We start from the raw sequence: 13,186 nt of genomic DNA, 5'->3' as shown, positions 1-13,186 counted from the left end.
AGAAATCTTGCATTGAGTGTTTAATGTCATTCTGGCAAGTCAGAACACTGTCAGAAGAGTGTACACTGTGAATCTGCCGAGAGTTCTTGACGGCCTTCTCCAGGTTGAAGAATTCCTTATTTGGAGTCTCGAGTTGAATTATACTCATCCAAAGGTGAACCATTTCTCCAGCCACATGCTCCTTGACAAGTTCAGCCAGTCGGGTCTTTTTTTTTCCATCAACTGCTGATAGTGATCACTTCCACTCGATGTTCCAGCTTCTTGTTCATATTTAAGTACGTCTGCTTTTGGAGAACTTATTAAATCAGATGCATTACTGGTTGCATGTGAGCAATATTGTTGACAGAAAATCCGAATTTGGGATTTCGTACAGTTCCACCACTGTCAAATATTAGGATAGGAACACTTGTTTTTCTAACTTCTCCCTTACCGGTCTGAAGGCATTTTTAAAATGTATGTTTAACATTGCAACTCCAGTATACACTCTTACAGCAATGAAAGGGTAACATACATTCCATTACAATCATATTGTGATCAGAAAAGCCAGATGGACTTATTTATGTTCTCTGAACCAGATTCACCATTCCTTGGTTTACAAACGATCTGTCCAGTCAGCCCATAGTTATCAGGCTCTTTGAACACCACACCCTTGTATATTGATGGGTGTTTGGATTTTGCAAATGCCAAACATCCCTATACTAAATTAAAATTTTTGCACAAGTTTTGCCAAATAACTTGCACTGGGTGGATGGGGCTCAAGAGTATTCCTGTCCAGTCGGGGGTTGAGTGTGCAGTTATAATCTCCCCCCATACAAATTAGACTGGTGAAGTCAATAGTGTTTTAAAAACCTGCTAACTTTAGAAGGAATAGAGTCCTTTCAGCACTGTCGCTGGGGCAATACACATTAATAATACAAATTTTTTTGATGACTGCAAATAAATTCCACAGCAATCAAGAAGTTCATATAAACCACACTACAAGAAATCTCTGAGGGTTGGATTCTAGGGTGCAGGGCAATTGCCACACCTGCCTTCACATCCTCAAAGGCACTGGATAAAAAAATGGCAACCTTTAAAAATCCAGCACCACTCGTCCTCACACAATTAGTTGGTGTGTGTCTCTTGTAACATGAAAATATCGATTTTTAGCCACGTCTCGTGTAGTGAATGCTGGCTCTGAGAGAGCTCCGCGTTGTTCTTCTTCTTCTTCTGGTGTTAAACCTTTAGGACTCAGCTCTTTTATATACACGATCCGGATCTCCTTAAATACTAAACACCTGTACACATCCTCGCATTGAGGGTGCCTTTTGAGAGCGTCCTTCATCAACTTTGAAATATATTCAGACATTTGCTTTAAAGTTTCGAAAAGTTCACGTTACTATTTAAAGATTATTCCATTTAATGTGTTGTAATTTCGTAAATACACTTTTCTCGTCATGAACAGGAGCCTCCATGACGGGTCTCGCTATTGGCTCCATCAAGGCACGTGACGAAATATCGGAAGTTGTTGTTATTGCCTTTAGAACGCGGCTGTTGGACACATTTGTCCTCGTTTCATTTCTCAAACACCTGTAACACCTTAAGGCAATACACACAGCTGTGGCCTCCATTTATGTTGAGGGATGCTACCTTCATTTACTTTTCTTAATTACTCCTACTATTATTACTCTTGGAGTTCTTTTCCAGCCTTAGTGGCACACTTCCTCAACCGCTGGAATTGAGGTTCTGATATTCTGACCTACTGAGGTTCATGAATCATATTTCTCCCAGTTTTTAGAAAGGTATGGAGATTTGGGGAAAAAATCCCAAATTCTAACATGCCTTTTCTTGAAGGTTTCATTTAAGAATTTAATAATTTCATCTTTTGTAACTACAGTATCTCCATTGTCATCCTCTTGGGCATAACACCCACTAACTGACAGGATAGAAGAGGTTTCATCAAAGTCAACCTCATAATCTCTGTCATTCTCTTCTGATGCACGCTTATTTCTAAGGCACAAATCTCCATCAAATTTGAACAATCGATCTTATTTCCATACCCTTTTAGCTGCCCACTATCACATGCAGCTTCCTTCTTAGCATCCCTTCTATTTTGTTCCACTAGGGTAGAATTACAGATTTCCTCTGATGGGCTCTCAGACTTATCTGGCTTGTCATCACAACCACACACCTCTGCACACACCTCAGTGACAATTTCATTCTTATCATTGCAGAGACCATGGTTATCAAAATCCCCACTTGTAGCCTCTTGAGAGGCACGAGTATTCTCAATATCTACATCACACTCGTCCAACTCAGGCAATTCAGCAAGTGATGCAAATGAATTACTCAGAGTTATAATCGGTTTCGGTTCAATTTCCAGTCCAAAAAAGGGATTCTCTATGCGAGATGCATCTTGCAAGCTTGGCACATTTGACAATAGTATCTTAATTCTTGCTGCCTTTGTTTTATTAACGACTGAACATGAACGTTTTTGCCCTTTTTTACGAGACACTGTCACGAACCCCTCCATGTCATCATCACTACAGTCCTGTACAGTGGAGGTAGAAGGACCAACCACTTCTGGTACATTAGAAAGTAGAGAGGAGGGGCCTTCTATTTGCTGCTCACCATATGTAGTGGGAGGGTTCTACCATTTCACCCCCCCTCCCCGAGTTAGTGGAGGGAGGGATGTACTGCTTCCCGCTCACTAACAGGTGGTGAAGAGGATTCTCCCCTTTTACCCACCCCATTATGTGAGGAGAGGGGATCTACAATCTCCTGTCCTTGATTTCCTGATGGTCTCATCAACCTGGGACAGGAGTTCTTCACCTGACCGTACGCTCCACAATTATAGCACGCCATGACTGTGGAGGAGGAGGCATACATTCTATATACATGACTGTTAATTTTTGCATGCAAAATTACATTAAGCTTTTGCTCATTTTCAGGCAATATCATGTAAAGTACCCTTTTAAAGGTTATCGCGTGTTTAAATTCTACACTTCCTGAGTGTTTCGGCACCATCGTGATTTTTGATATGATTGTACTGAACTTGCTCAATTGAGTACACAAGTCATCATTTTGAATGAAAGGTGGAGCATTAGACACATTAACCTTAACCGCAGGTGTGTCGAATGGGGAAACAAAGAGAAACAGGTCGGGGTGTATTTGAAGGCCTTGCTTCACAACGGAGGTTACCATGTGCACCTTGGAAACAAAATCAACGACCTTCAGATTCATATGAGAGGCTGCACGGATGTTATGTGAGCCAACGATTTTTCCGATTGCCAGAAGCACGTCCTCAATCTTTACCTCTCTCAGGGGATCACACATAAGCCCATGCTTAGAGAAAGTGATTCGTATGTGATACGATTTCAACAAACGTTTGCCATAGCTAAAAGTAATTTAAACAAAATAAAAAAGTTTAAATCAACAAAATAAACCTGCTAGAAGTGAGACCAGCATGTGGAGGGGAAATAAAATAATATGGACGAGGTCCAAGAACCATTTAAAGCAGCCAGAAAGTGTTGGCTAAAATTATCAAACGCTTCAGATGGAACACAGGCCTCAAAACCAGGAGGTTCTGAAAAGCACCCAAACACCACCTACATACCTACATACCTATATGCATACATACATGCATACATGTGCATGCTCTTTCTCTTTCTCTTTCTCTCTCTCTCTCTCTACAGAAGAAAAACAAAGGAAAAACCATACACAAGGACAGTAGCGAGCATCTATCTATATATTGTTACAAATCTGGAACTCATCGCACACAACAGCCAGAGTCCTTATAGATCAGTTATATCGGTAAGAATGTGTTTCTATGTAGGGTCCCGTCCTATGTTTAATGGATGAGTAAGTGTACGTGCGCTGCGCAGTTATTTTATAGGTAGGATTTTTACCCCAACAATAACACTCTGCTCGCGGCATTCTTCGCGCGCTCGCCGGCATGCGGGCGTGTGCGTGGGCAGAATTCCATATCCCAGGTGGTGTGGATTTCGCACTAAATATGGTCACGAAGCGTTTCGTTCTGGCTTGGCGCCAAATAAGGGTATGCATCATTTTCTGCCCAATGAGCGATGCGCGGACCAAAGCCGGGGCGGTCCTTCTCAAGAAGGCGGAGCCGCGACATGCCGTCCACCCAATGGGAGCAGGCGACGGGGGAGCGGACCCGCCCCGAAGGATGGAAAAGGAATTGAGAATTGTGTCCCGTCTGCTCGAGCGCGCTGCTGTCTGGGTCTGCGGCTGACTGCATCGCGCGCATCCGAGACGTCTCGTCTGGTGCATTGCAACAAGCGGTCGACCATCTCATCATGGGAGATAACCTTGTCTCGCCTCCTCTGGGTTCGGCTGCCCTGGTCCATTCTTTGGTGACTGGTGCTCCGGGAAGGTGCGGACGTCGAGCCGTGCGAACGCGGCCAGGTAGCCAGCACATTCTCTTCCCTCAGCTCGTCTTCCCTCCAAGCTGAAGAGGCAATAAAGACCTCGAGGTTCATCTCTTTCTGGGTATTTGTGTGTGCGTGTGTGTCCGTGGGCCCTGTCTCTAAGTAGAATGGTTTAAGGAATTGCTTGTATATTTGATACCTTTCTTTATTAGGATAACTCTGCCCTTACGTGCTCCCTTCATCTCCCGATTATTGTTAATAAATTCCCCTCTTGTTGAATGTACCAGCTCGTTCTTTGTCATTTCTGCCTTTGGTTTTCCACGGTGCATATTGGGGATTAGGAAGGCTGTTGATGCCGTAATTGTTCATTTGGACCGACAGGCCTCGGTAACCATCCGCTTGGGTTACACACAGTTTGAGCACGGTAACGGCTTGTCCCGCTCGAGGCTTGCCGAGGGTGTGAATTCCCCAGTAGCTTTCCTCGTGGGTACGTAGGTATATTGAAGTTTGGCAATTAACCCTACCCCACGTGGTCAAATTATTGGCGATTCATGGTCCTGTAAGGGGCCTGTGCCTTTCGCACTTATCTGAGGGTCACAACCTAAATTCCGGTGTGTTCGGTGGAGCCGACTCTACTGCTCACCCTAGCGGTCGTGCTCGCCACTGATACCCGGCCCCACAACAATATATACATACATACATACATACATACATACATTAGTGCTTGGCCGATATCGGCAATTTTTAGATGTTTAAAGGAGATGTGCATAAACGTTAATCTTTATAAACAGTTGTGTGTTGACGGGCGGAAAATTTTTTTGCTCTAATTTAGAAAACACGTTTATACGGCAAACGGATCGGAAATCGGGTGTAATCAAATTTATTTTGCTTTGAAACTCACAAAGAGAAACCATGCATATTGCCTTAGTAAAGCACACCCTAGTCATATAAAATAACCAATTGCTTTAGAAACAGTCACGAAGACAAAGGAAAACGTGGTTGCTCATATGCAACTGAGGTTTAAAAGTTAAAACCTCCACCACACATCATCATCATAAGATACAGGATGAAACTTTGCCACCACGGCACCCGTAAACAAGCATGCAGGCATGCACACACACCCGCGAAGAATCCCTTTACAGAACCAAATCTACCCATATGTACCTCCACCTTGTAGCGACTGCCAACTGTACATCCCAATCGGGACATGAACTGTAGGGCACTCGGCATGTGGCTTAAGCACTCAAGCAAGCACTCCAATTAAATGCTTGATAAGGAACAGCTGGCTTGGCAATAGAAAGCTGATTGGTAATGGCACATACCGGCAAAAAAACTAAACATCGCCGATTTCTTAACGTTTTCAGATTTCATTCCAGATTTTGAGTGATTTACTCCACGTTATCCGATCCTCAAAACTTAAATTATATTTTTATTACATACTTGAATTAGTCCGTGAGAGTAGATTGTGGAAAATCTCATCATATAATTCATGAAATCACTCCAAGTTCCTCATTTGAAAACTATAGCACTTACAAAAGTGAGGTATACAAGGATTCGTAGGTACGAAGATCAGGCATTCGATGATATCAGTGAGGAAAGTGGGGGGAAAAAAATGAAATATTTTGAGCACTTTATCGTTAACTAAACCCTTGCAGACTGTTCCAACTCAAGGCATGGATGAGCACTGAGCAGGCTGAACAAAAAGGCGAATTATGATCCCAGCGAAGCAAGCGAGGGTGTGCCTCAATAACCCATTGAGAGCGAGGTGTCTGAGGATGTGTCTGATTAAAAGATATAATTAAACAAGGCCATTAAATATCTTCAAAAGGGGTGTTTTAATTAACCCAAACAATAAAGTTACTCATGCACTGAGTATGCATACAAAGTTTCAGGCTGCTATATTTCATGGTTTTGGAAGTTATGGAGGACACACACAAACACACACACACTCAGTGACACATTTTGATATATACAGGGTGTCCCAAAAAAAATGTACTCACTCTTTAAATGATAATAAATGCGTTGTTTATTGACTTAGAAACAAGATTAATGGTTAAATGGATAAATGCATATTTACAAATGTTCAAACTGACGACCATCACGTTCCAAACACAGCCGATAACGCGGACCAATGGATTCAACAGTGTTACGAATCATTTCATTTGGAACTGCAAGACATTGTCTTTCAATTTCCTCTTTCAGCTCATCGACTGTTGCTGGTTTTGAGCCGTAAACTTTATCTTTGAGATATCCCCATAAAAGAAGTCCATTGGAGTGAGGTCTGGGGAACGCGCAGGGAATTCAACACTACCTCTTCGCCCAATTCATGTGTTCGGAAAAGTTGCTTCGAGATAGGCCCTTACATCACGGTGGTAGTGGGGAGGTGCTCCATCTTGCTGAAAGTAAATCTCTTCGACACGTGGACCGACTGATTCCTGCAGCAAGTTTAAGTAAACATCTCCAGTGACAGTTTGGTCAAAAAAGAATGGCCCGAGGATGCCCAATGCTGATATCCCACACCACACTGTAACCCTTGGTAAGTTTAAATGGTGTTCCATAGCAACATGCGGATTTTCAGGAGCTCAGTAGGTGCAATTATGTCGGTTAATTGAGCCATTTAACTTGAAGCTGGCCTCATCGCTCCAAACAATTTTGGATAGAAATGCTGCATCTTCTTCGCATTTGCCCAGGTACCACTCACAAAATTCAGCTCTCCAGTCAGAATCATCTTCATTTAGAGCGTGGATTAATGTTGGAATGTAACTTTTCCAATTAATTAGCTTCAAAATGTGATGGGCGCTTGATTTTGGGATTCCTGTCTCAGAGCCATTTGTCGTACAGATTTCCATGGGGATCGGTGGAGGGTTTCCAGCAATTGATTTTCCTTTGCGGGGGAGGTTGATGGCCGTGGTCTTCCTGAACGCTCCTTATGGACGTCATGCACAGTTCCATCTGTTTCAAACTTATCTCGGATGCGAGCAATGGTGTGTCGCATTGGTGGATCTTTGTGAAAATGTCTTCTAAATTGTCTTTGCACTTCCATGATGTTTTCGTGCTTCCAGTAGCACTTTATGATAAATTTTCTTTCTTCAACACCTCGTCGTACTTCTGCCATTATTAGGATCAATTTGATCTGAAAAAAATGAAAAATTCAATGAGTTTTGAGGAGCCAAAATGTGAGTACATTTTTTTGGGACACCCTGTATATGCAGTGCCAAGAGAGAGTCTACACCCCCCTTCAAAATTTTCACCTTTGTTGCCTTATAGCCTGGAATTAAATTGCATTAAATCAAACTTTTCCCACCTTTGTTTATACATTGTAACCCACAACTTCCAAGTAAAAAAGAAATTCAACAAATTTCATAAAATTAATGAAAAATACAAAACTCAAACATCTTGGTTGATAAGTGTGTGCACCCTGCTGAGTTAATACTTGGTAGAATCACCTTCAACAGCAATTACAGCAGTGAGTCTTGGTCTCTGCCAACTCTGCACACCTTGATTGGTCAATATTTACCCATTCCTCTGTACAAAACTGTTCAAACTCAGTCATGTTGCATGGGGAGCGTTGATGGAAAGCAATCTTCAAGTCATGAAGATTTTCAATTGGATTTAGGATGGGGCTTTGACTTGGCCGCTCAAGGACATTTATCTTTTTGTATCTTAGCCACTCCAGTGTAGCTTTGGCTGTGTGCTTCGGGTCGTTGTTATGCTGAAAGGTGAACTGCCGTCCCAATTTCAGCTTTCTTGCACAGGGCAGCAGGTTTTCCTCCAGGATTTTTCTGTATTTTGCACCATCCATTTTCCCTTCTATCTTGACAAATGCCCCAGTCCCTGCTGATAAGAAACATCCCCATACCATGATGCTTCCACCACCATGCTTCACAGTAGGGATGGTGTTCTTTGCATGATGTGCTGTGTCAGGTTTGCGCCAAACGTAATGTTTTGCATTTCAGCCAAAAAGTTCCATCTTGGTTTCGTTATATCACAAAACTTTTTTGCCACATGGCTTCAGAATCTCCGGAGTGTTTTTTGCATACCTCAAATGGGACTTAAGGTGGGCTTTTTTGAGTAATGGCTTCCTTCTTGCCACCCCACCATACAGGCCAGACTTGTGCAGTGTTTGGGATATAGTTTTCACATGCACACAGTGACCAGTCTTTGCTATTAATGCCTGTAGCAGTGTAGCTCTTTCAAAGTTGCCATTGGCCTCTTGGTGGCCACTCTGATCAGTCTCCTCCTTGCTTGGTCATCCAGTTTGGAGGGGCAACTTGATCTAGGCAGGGTCTTGATGGTACCATGTGCCTTCCACTTCTTAATGATTGTCTTGACTCTGCTCCAAGGGATTATTCAAGGCCTTTGAAATATTTTTATACCCATCCCCTGATCTGTGCCTTTCCACAACTTTATCCTTTTCAAAGCTCCTTGAAACATGGTTGAGTCTTTGCTTTGAAATGTACTACCCAGTCGAGGAAACCTACAGGAACAGCTGATTTTATTCTGAAATAATCAGAATCACTTCAATTTCACAAAGGTGGAGGCCAATTAACTTGGTGTATGATTTTGAAGTTGAGTGGTTGCACCTGAGCTAATTTACAATTGATATTTTAAGAAGGGTGGACACTTATCCAAATTTTAAGGGGGGTGGAATTTGCTTTTCATTTGGAAGTTGTGGGTTGCAATGTGTAAATATAGGTAGGAAAAGTTTGATTTAATGCAATTTATTTCCAGGCTATAAGGCATCAAAAGGTGAAAATTTTGAAAGAGGGTGTAGACTTTCGATTGGCACTGTGTGTGTATATATATATATATATATATATATATATATATATATATATATATATATATATATATATATATATATATATATATATATATATGTATATGTAAATTCCTGAATAAAATAAATTTAGGACTGATTACAAGGGAAAGTACATTAAAAATGGATTTAAGGGAAACTCGGTTTGAGACCCAAACATTAGGGAGAGAAGACGACAGCTTTCTGTACAAATGTTGAAGCATAATCCTATATCAATTAAATTACTTCGTTCTTCAGCTAAACATTCACTTTGGAAATAACTATTGCTAAGTTATACAATCTGAACCCATATAAGCTATTTCTGCAACAATCCTTTCAACAAAAGTCTTTTACTTTCTGTACATTTATTTTTGATAGTACATATATTAATTACAAAAAGGGGAAAAGGTTCTTCGTTCCTTGATCACGTTTATTGCACTTTTACATCACTTATTCTTGTCAAAATATGGATGTTTTGGTGATGTTTTTGCATCGGGAACCTTTCCCCCTTTTTACCCATGAGCCTTTAGTATTGGTATTCGTGATTTCACCATTCGCGGAGATCTCAGGGACATAAACCCCTTGAATGGTAAGGGTTTACTGTAGTATGGTGATGCGAGCAGTGCTGTTGCCAGCTGTACCAATCAACGCAGCTTCGATTGAGGCCATGCGTCTCCCATTTGATCAATTTAAATACACTTGATTCTCACTCTTTCACAAGCCTTGATTATGTGAAATTAAAATATTTTTTGCTCACTTATCCAAGTTAGAAGCCCATCTGGGACCCAGTAATTTTTTGCCAAAATTACCGTGCCTGATCTGAGCCGAGTTTTTGCTACCAAGTCCAAACACTAATCATTGTGCCATTCACAAAAGGGTCAATCTTTACAAGTACTCACATGGCAACTCATGACAGGCTTGTCATTCGATTTAAGGGCTCTCATTGCATTTTTGTAGACAAACCAGTCCTTCTGTCACACTGTAACTTTTGGCTATAAAAGTCTTTTTATATTGAAACCTTCACTTTGCTTCAGTCTGACACCTGTTGATGTACCTGCCGTGGAATTGGCTTGTTCTTGTTTATCCCTGATTCTTTGACAAAGCAATTCATGTTTTGGCTACGGCTTACGTGTCCAACTAATAATAGCCTGTGCACTGTTTGTGTGCCTCACATGCATGTTCAAACTTAGAAACAATATTAATATCACACATCAGAATGCATGTGCCACCAAAGCACTCCCTGACCATCACAGTTGTAGGGATTAGGTGGAAAATCCCTCATGACTTCAACTAGGTCCAAAGTAAGACTCTCCTCTGAGAACACTCAGCCATCATACACGTGCAATTTTTTTTCCTTTAAACTTATATAGGAGTCATTTTATGTGAGACATCTTCCTCCTTCGTGTGCAGCACAAAGCTGTGAGTAGCATCATTGGCTAGGGGTGCACCTGTGCTGCTGATGAAATGCCCCTATTACCAGTACACTGGTACTCATTTTGCTGACCTCGGAAGGATGACAGGCTGAGTCAACCCTACCTGGTGTTCAACAGCCTGACAGGGGCTTGAACTCAAGACCCTAGGATCTTAAGCCAGCCACCTAACCGTTAAGCCAACACCAGGCTTTGTTAGACATCTTAAACATAGCTGAGAATCAAACTTGATCTTTGTAACTAGAATTCAGTGAAATTGCAAGATCAGGAGACATTTAATTGTCTGACATTTGCTGTCAACAATGTAACCTTTCGATACTAGATTATATGAGGGATGGGCAATTTTGCCTTGTTTTTAAAATTCCTGTTTCCACCCTCATTTTTCTTTTTGAGTTGTGATTGTGCCTGGTTTATGGGCAAATTGACCATCGGCCCTGTTATTTTGGATGCTGGTCTGTAGCCAGAATTTTTGGAATTTATCAAGGGGGAGTTCCTTTTTCTGCCACTCATGCACTCATTTGTGATGTGTACATCTTGTTTCCTTATCATCCTCTTGTTGTCTGTGAACCTGATGTTCTCTGTTGTTTCGCTCCTCTATCTTACTAACCACCCCAAAATCTAAATTAAGATATTAGGACCACCTCCATGGATACATCTTGGTCATTCAACAGAGTTTGGCATCCTGCTTTGCTTGCCAAGCTGTCTGCCTGTGGCATTAAAGGCTGCCTTCATTCCTGGATTTATTAATTCCTCCATTCGTGCAGTCAAAATGTCACTTTTAATGGAGCCCCTTCCGACTGGAGTTCAGTGTGTTGAGCAGCAGTGTTTGTCTTAATCTTTAAAAATTACCTCTTCGATGCTCTCGAAAACCTTCTCTTCCTTTTTTTGCAGATGACAACCACATTGTGTTGTACAGTACCCCCATCCCACTGTTAGTTAGACAATAGCTGCATCACTTTGTTGATCTGGAATTGATGAGAGGCTGGTGTGATGAATGGAACATGTCCTTTAATCCTGAAAAATGTCACTGTCTCACCCTGTCACTCCGGAAGGATCATCAAAATAACCCACCTGTCTATTTACATGGTCAGCCACCAGAAGATGTTCAGTCTCCTGAACCTCGAGGCCACTCCATCAGCTATGACATTTCCTTGGCTGACCACATGGCAAAGCTGGCCTCCAAAACCAGTTGCAGACTGGGAATCTTACTTCAATCCAACTCTGTCCTTAGAAAAGCAGACCTACACACATTTTATAAGGCCTCTGTCCATAGCTCAATGGCGTACTGCTCTCTCTCTCTCCTCTGGGTTGGCACCCCAGCCTCACATCTGTCTTTTCTGGATTCTGTGAAATATAAAGCTCTCAACACGATTGGAATCTGTAGTGACAAGGCAGAAATACAAGGCATGCAAACTGTTGCTTTCATCACTTCAAAGACAGGTTGGTAGTCTCTGTTTTCTCCTGCCACTTCTCTGTTATGGTTCCCTCTGCTCTCTCAGTCCTTCTCAATCCCCACCAGTTACAGGATGCACATTTTCTTCCAGTAACCCCCTTTTGGTTAAACTTCCAAAATCCATGCTGACGACACACCTCGACTCCTTTGTTCCTCACTTTTCCCATCTATTGAACCACCTTCTGGAAGCACTCCTTTCCTACTCTTCCCTCCAGAGCTTCAAGCAGGCAATGCACTGTCACATTGTGTCACCCCATCATCTGATCCTCAATCGTTATTCCCCTCTTCTTACTTGCTGATTTCATTGTTCTCTCTCTCCCTCTCCCTCTCCCTCTGTCTGTCTGTCTGTCTGTTTCTGTCTCGCTCTGTCTGTCTGTCTTTCTCTCTCGCTCTGTCTGTCTGTCTTTCTCTCTCGCTCTGTCTGTCTGTCTTTCTCTCTCGCTCTGTCTGTCTGTTTCTTTCTCTCTCTCTCTCTCTCTCTCTCTCTCTCTCTCTCTCTCTCTCTCTCTCTCTCTCTCTCTCTCTCTCTCTCTCTCTCTCTCTCTCTCTCTCTCTCTCTCTCTCTCTCCCCACCTCTCTCTCTTTTCCCCTTACTGGTTGTGCTCAATTTTTGCCCCTTCTACCAATCGACCCCACTGTCAATTTAACCTTGCTTCTCCATGAGCTTCATTCTTGCAGAGAGAGAAAAAACAGCATTTAATTTGATCAATTTTTTTTATACAGCCAAGCTTCAGGCTTTATAAAGCTAATGTGGGGCAAAAATCACCCAATTATCTTACTGGATTGTATAACTTGCCACAATATGTCATTATTTGCATTAAAAATGTGGGGATTGTTTGGGTTTCCTTTGAGCAAGAACCAGGTACAACTCTCAGGCATGGAAGCTTTTATTTGTGCTGAATTTAAATGCATTTCTGAATCAAATAATATATGTATTTATGAGAAATACATACATGTAGGTTACTTTCAGGTTACTTTCATGGGAAAGATATAGCATTTGTCCAGCAAACTATAAAAAAGTCAAAACGAAACACCAAAGGCACCTCCATTGTCAAAATATGCATTCCATTGTAAAAAGTTTATTGGTGCTTAAGTTATTTCAGTGATGTTAAAAGACAGCTGTGACCTCAAACAG

The 13,186-nt window shown here is 41.8% G+C and overlaps 1 protein-coding gene and 1 long non-coding RNA gene across 4 annotated transcripts in view; one reads left to right on the top strand and one right to left on the bottom strand.

Moving 5' to 3' along the window:
* CLYBL (citramalyl-CoA lyase) overlaps positions 1-13,186 on the top strand; it is a 136,319-nt gene that overhangs the window by 13,240 nt on the left and 109,893 nt on the right. The gene's annotated exons all lie outside the window — the stretch shown is intronic.
* Positions 6,134-13,186, bottom strand: part of LOC147023300 (uncharacterized) — a 91,663-nt gene continuing 84,610 nt past the window's right edge. The window contains exon 5 of the long non-coding RNA XR_015060130.1: positions 6,134-7,503. This is a non-coding gene — a long non-coding RNA (uncharacterized LOC147023300). The remainder of the gene's footprint in view (positions 7,504-13,186) is intronic.

The sequence above is a fragment of the Eptatretus burgeri genome, chromosome 7 (assembly GCF_056783735.1).
Source record: "Eptatretus burgeri isolate ZD-2024b chromosome 7, Ebu_testis_v1, whole genome shotgun sequence".
Classification (NCBI taxonomy): Eukaryota; Metazoa; Chordata; class Myxini; order Myxiniformes; family Myxinidae; genus Eptatretus; species Eptatretus burgeri.
This window is presented reverse-complemented; position numbering and strand designations above follow the sequence as displayed.